Here is a 6,365-nt window from a genome sequence, read left to right as displayed (position 1 = left end):
GTGTGTTAGCGCGTGTGCGTGCGTTTGTGATCGCGTGCGTGCGTCTGTGTTGTACAAATACGTACCATAGCCTAATTACAATTTGTTTTTACAAAACAGATGCTTCGCGCGTGGCCATGGTGGGAGATAACCGGGGAAGTATTTGGCGGCGTTGCTTGTGTCGGACACTGGCTTGCTTCCCTTTATGAGGTTTTCTCTGTGGTGAGTAAGGACAAATCACACTACTTTCTTCCTTTTCTGTCTATCCTTTGTTCTGCATTATCTCAATTTAGCTATTCCGATTCAGGATAACCACCATGCTGAGAAAGCAGCCAAATATCTGTGATGGTATTGTGTACGCAACGTCGAAAAGTAGACAGACATACACAGTAACATAAAAAAAAAAGACAAGTGCACGAAAGTCCACGATCAACAACAACAAAAAGAGAAAGTCAGGAAACGAGAGAGAGAGAGAAAGAGAGAGAGAGAGAGAGAGAGAAAAAAAGAGAGAGAGAGAGAGAGAGAGAGAGAGAGAGAGAGAGAAAGAAAGAGAGAGAGAGACAGAGAGATAGAGAGAGATATAGAGAGAAAAAGAGAGAGAGAGACAGAGAAAGAGAGAGAGACACAGAGAGAGAAAGAGAGAGAGAGAGACAGAAAGAGAGAGAGAGAGCCAAAGAGAGAGAGAGAGAAAGAGAAAAAAAGAAAGAGAGAGATAAAGACAGAAAGACAGAGAGAGAGAGAGAAAGAGAGAGAGAGAGAGAGAGAGAGAAAAAAAGAGAGAGAGAGAGACAGAGAGACAGAGAGAGAGAGAGACAGAGAGAGAGAGAGAGAGAGAGAGAGAGAGATTTGAAATGACATACCATGAATACAGTCTCTCTCAATGTCTGTCTCTATGTGTATGTCTCCCTCCCTCATCCCGCGCCCCTCTGTCTCTCTCTCTATCAAAAGAAAAGGACAGAAAAAAAGACTGGGTGTAGGGAAGGAGAGCCAATGCGCTCAAAAACACAAGTACAACCTTTGAGGGAAAGACGGGGAAAGGAATGAAAAGGGAACGAGAAAGATGGGGTGTTCAAAATGTCGATAAGAGAAAGACATGAAAAGAGATCGAGAGATATTTCTTTTTGCAATAAGAATAATTGTCAGTAAGTACTGGTGTCACATGACTGATGTGAACCAGTTGATTGGCTAATGGCGATGCGCTAAAACTGTTAGCGCACTCTTGGAGTGCGCTAACTTTTCCACAGAGCGTATTCTTCCGCCCTTTGCCTAAGCGAGACTGTGCTCTCATCCTCAGAATTAATTAATGACATGTAGCTTATATTCTCCACAATACCAAATGACCATAAATTCCCTGCTTCTCAATTAAAGCAGAAGTGGTTTTTTTTCTGACAGATTGCATGTGACTGTGCCAGTGCCAGTGATCTAAAAATAGAAGCCGCTGTGTTTCATCTAATTTTCGCCGACTTGCATAGATTCTTCTCATATGCCGTGTTAGTGGCATGTAGCTTATCATCCACATTACCAAATGATGAGTTAGTATACAATTCCCAGCGACTAACAGAAAACACAAGTGTTATTCCGATAACGTATCAGCTAGACCAGTTTGGAAGACTGACTCGATCGACTCTGTAGCAGACTACACAGAAATACGACTAGGCCTACATCAGTTCAGTAAATGAATGGTTTCCGAATTATTATTTCAAGGCAAGAACAATCGTAATCGAAAACGTGTAAGGTTCAGAACGTTCTTACCATATATAAGACTTATTACCAGCCTGCCTCATACGGTCGAGGCCAGGCAAAAGCAAAGTCCCGGGGCACTGATAGACACACTGGTAGGCATGTTTAATACCATCACTAACACCAGCCTAGGCCCCATCTCACCCAGCGATACCATGCTGGCCCTGGGATCTCTGGCAGGATCAAAAGACCTTACTGCTAAAGAAATCCACCAACTAAAATTAACCCTTTAATGGAGAGAAGAGACAGATTAACGTCCACCTGTTTGTCTTTCCTGTTTCTCTTTTCCGTCGCAATGGCGTCAAATAATATAACCTCAGCCCAGTTACGCAGCAAAAATAGACTAAAAATTCTACAGTGGAACTGCAGATCTATTAACACTAATATAGCACAACTGCTGAACTTTTTAAAAGAACAAAAGAGTGACATCCTGCTTTTGCAATCACTTCATGTTCCCTTCTCCAAACTGCCAGAGATCCCAGGGTTCTATTTCCCACCCATAGTCGACTTGACCGATAGAAAAAACACACAGGTAGCAACATACGTTAAAACAGGCCTACAATTCTCAGCGCTAACCTCCCCTGTAACAGCAAGCGAACATAGTTATTCCTGCCTAATTCAGGTGAAGGTCCCAACACTAAAAAAGTTAAACATTTTAAATATATATTACCCCCGGGGCTGCCCTCACGAAAACACCTCGGCCTGGCTAAAGGACTTAACAAACGACACCTGTCACTGGGTGATCGCCGGGGACTTTAATGAACACAGCAAACTCTGGCACCCTAAAGAAACCAGGACTAACAACATACACTGTAAACTGGAGGACAACATCAGCAATTCTGATTTATGTATCCTAAACGATGGCAGTATCACAAGACTGGCCCAAAGAAATGACCAGCGCAGCTCTGCCATTGATCTAACACTAACCAGCCCTGTTCTATTGCCAATCTCCGAGTGGACTACCTTCCCAGACACCCTGGGCTCTGATCACCTCCCCATCATATTAACCATCTTTAATGGCGGAGCTGAAACCGAAGAACCTATTTTAAACAACGCTTTTAACTATAAGAAAGCTGACTGGGCTCTTTTTAACTCGCAGTTATCTACTGTAGAATTAAAGGATGTCTATTCAGAAGACATTGAAACATTCTATTTAAACCTCCGAGAAACGGTGCTACACGCCGCTAGGGATAGTATACCAACCCCAAGAAATGGTAATAAACCAAAAACATGTCAAGGCCACGACTGGTGGAACGAAGACTGTGAAAAGGCAGTAAAAGTAAAGCGATATTACACATCGTTATATCAAAAAAAAGAGACATTTATAAACTGGGACTTAATGAAAGAGGCTCAAGTAAACTGTGATAAAAGTTTAGCCCAGGCCAAGAAGGACCACTGGGAAAGGTATATTTTAACCTCAGTAAAAGATACTAAAGACATAGGTAATGTTTGGAATAAAGTAAAAAAGATGCAAAATAATTATAAAGTCCCAGAAAGACCACTCATTGTAAATAATATTCTCACAAAGAATAACAAAGAAAAGGCTGATGCGCTGGCAGAAGTCTTCGCAAAGGCCAGCCAGTCCAAAAACCTATCCGAAGAAAGACTAAAGCTGCGCACAGACGCTGAAAAACACTTTCTGAAGTTAGAAGAAAATAATGACAATGTCATGAACAGCACTTTTAAAATGAAAGAGTTAGTTAAATGTATTAAGCGGATTAAAAAAGTGAAAAAGGCTACAGGAGCTGACCCCATCTCATATACATTAATACGCCGCCTTCCACCCTCAATTTTGAATATATTATTACGTTTCTATAACGACTGCTGGGAAAAACAAGTAATACCAACAGCCTGGAAGGAGGCCCAAGTGATTGGTATTCCCAAACCAAACAAACCCAAATCCCTACCCGACAGTTATCGGCCCATAGCCCTTACCCCTCACCTAGGCAAGGTCTACGAACGATTGGTGAAGGCCAGACTCGACTTTTACCTGGAAAAAAACAATATTATACCAACGTGCCAGGCGGGATTCAGGAAAAACCGCTCGTGCCAAGACCACTTTGTTAACGTTGTAGAACGTATGAAAAAAACATTAGCCCACCCAAAAGACACCCTACTGGGCACTTTTTATGATGTAAAGAAAGCTTTTGATACCGTGTGGCACGCTAAATTACTAGACAAATTACAACGTCTTGGCATCACAGGCCGCACCCTGCACTTTGTCAAGGCCTTTATTTCGAACAGAACCATTAATGTTAAAGTGGGCTCAGCGATCTCTGAGAAACACGTCCTAGACATGGGTGTGCCACAGGGCTCAATCGTCGCCCCGACACTTTTTTCCATCATGCTATATGATATAAACACAGTAAACGTGGGCGGGGCTACCGTCCTGCTTTACGCAGACGACCTCGCACTGCTAGACTCCAAAAGACCTAGCAGACAAGGAAAAGCTGGCGTCGATATGACATCATACCAAAATGCAGTAAACAATCTGTGTCAGTATATGGTGGAAAATGGGTTTGAACTCTCACCAGAAAAGACAGTCTTCCTAGTAGTATCCAGAAGACAGGTCTTTAAGAGGGTGTGCTCCATCAAAATAAATAACCAAGTCATAAAGCCCAGTACAACAGTAAAATTCCTGGGTGTAACCATCCACGATAGACTAATATGGACTACCCACATTAATAATTTAATACAAAAAGCCTCGAAGGCAATAAATGTAATCAGGTTCCTCAAAACTAAACCGTGGGCAAACAGCCAAAAAAGTCTGACGCTGGTGGTGGGAGCCCTTGTCCGTTCGCGTCTCGCCTACGGGCAGGAATCCTTCTTTTCAGCGCCTAAAACCATCCTCAAAAAACTGCAAACAACCGAAGTAAAGGCCTTGAAAATAGCATTAGATGTACCTAGATGGGCCTCCGTGAAAGCTACCTACAGAGAAGTGGGCTGGCTCACCCTCGACGAGGAACGTCTACTGCGGACAACCCAATATTTTATCAGACAGCAAAGATCCCCAAATAGTGTAACACAGACCATAAACGATCTAATCAACGATTATAAAACAAAAACCTTCAACAATCGTTATACCCCTAAACTCCATGAGAAAGCCCTTCCAATTAAACATTATGCAGAAAATCTCCTCGACAACATAAACAAGCAGATAAAAGACATTGAACTTATCTCGGCCCCAATATACCCGCCGTGGTTATTGGAACCCCCCAACATCATCTCCAAAAGTAAATATAATCTCAAAAAAAAACGATCACTTGTTATATCTGGCCACACTGGCAAAAGAAACAATAAACAAGAAATATAGCCACTTTTTAAAAGTATACACAGACGGGTCGAAGCTGCCAGACGGCAGAGTGGGCTGTGCCTTTGTAATCCCAGAATTAAAAATAGAAAAGCGGTATAAATTAAATAAAGGCATTTCAATTTTCTCAGCTGAGCTATATGCTATCTTTATGGCAGTTTCATTTATTAACGATATGCCAGTCTCACCCGCAGGAGTGGTAATCTGTACAGATTCCAAATCTTCCCTAGAAGCCCTAGAAAATGGGACAAAAAACAGAACAAATATGCAACAAGAAATTTTATTTTTATGCCATCAAGTAATCTTACAGGGCACGGCCCTAGACCTAATATGGATTCCCTCGCATACTAACTTAAGAGGAAATGATCTAGCCGACACTGCAGCAAAGAAGGCTGCCCTTTCCTCCTCAACCGAAATTAATATTGGCTACTCCATCTCAGAATACCATAGCTTCCTAAACGCATTTTTACTTACAAAACTAAACAGCACACACAAGAACGACCCCATGAAATACATCAAAGGAGGTTTTTTTCCTAAACTCCCTCCAGCCCTATTACGCATTCTAAGAAGGGCCCGTACCAAAGGCCTCAATTGTTCCGTTTTCAAAAGAAACTGCGAGTGTGGCAGCGAAATTACCATAGAGCACACCTTCGTAAAATGTACTTCAAACTTAACCCGCTTTGCAACCCTGTATGATTATATGGACAAATATAACCTTATGCCAATTCAACTCTTTAACCCGGACGATAAACACGGCCTCGACCATGTCTCGTTCTTCACAAAAGTAATCTACAACTCTGACATATCCTGTTGTTTTTAAAACTAAAACGCTATTGTACCTTTTCCTATAAATGGTTGTTGGCGCTCGGGTAACAGGGAGCGAAGGGCAGTGCCCCACCTAGTGATCGAGTGCCACAACCCTGACTTTTCCCTTAATGTACATAGTAAATGAAATGATGTGTCCAAATCTTACTAGAAGATCAGTATTACGTGTTTGCGCATGTTCTTTATATTATTCTCACAATGTAGTCACTTTTAAACCTTGACAGGTGGTCCTGATTTTTATCTTTTTTTAACGAAACTAAAATTGAATTAAAATCCATGTTTTTAATGGCCCTTCCCCTAGGAAGTCAACGCATATAAAAGAAAAATTATTAATATTCCTCTTACAAGGATCTTAACGTATATTTCTTATTGCCCCACCCCCTCCCTTACTCATGGAGAGCGGGGTCGGGGTCCTATCACGGTCGGGCTTGCTTGGTCTTGCCCTTTTCTTTCTCTCCTTTTTTTTTTCATTTTTTGTTTTTTATTTTTTATTTTATTTTTTTGATTTTAA

The 6,365-nt window shown here is 41.6% G+C and overlaps 1 long non-coding RNA gene across 1 annotated transcript in view; it reads left to right on the top strand.

The window, feature by feature from the left end:
* The first annotated feature begins 99 nt into the window (after positions 1-99).
* LOC138954409 (uncharacterized) overlaps positions 100-6,365 on the top strand; it is a 15,652-nt gene continuing 9,386 nt past the window's right edge. The window contains exon 1 of the long non-coding RNA XR_011451825.1: positions 100-201. This is a non-coding gene — a long non-coding RNA (uncharacterized lncRNA). The remainder of the gene's footprint in view (positions 202-6,365) is intronic.

The sequence above is a fragment of the Littorina saxatilis genome, unplaced genomic scaffold (genome assembly GCF_037325665.1).
Source record: "Littorina saxatilis isolate snail1 unplaced genomic scaffold, US_GU_Lsax_2.0 scaffold_2341, whole genome shotgun sequence".
Taxonomy (NCBI): Eukaryota; Metazoa; Mollusca; class Gastropoda; order Littorinimorpha; family Littorinidae; genus Littorina; species Littorina saxatilis.
This window is presented reverse-complemented; position numbering and strand designations above follow the sequence as displayed.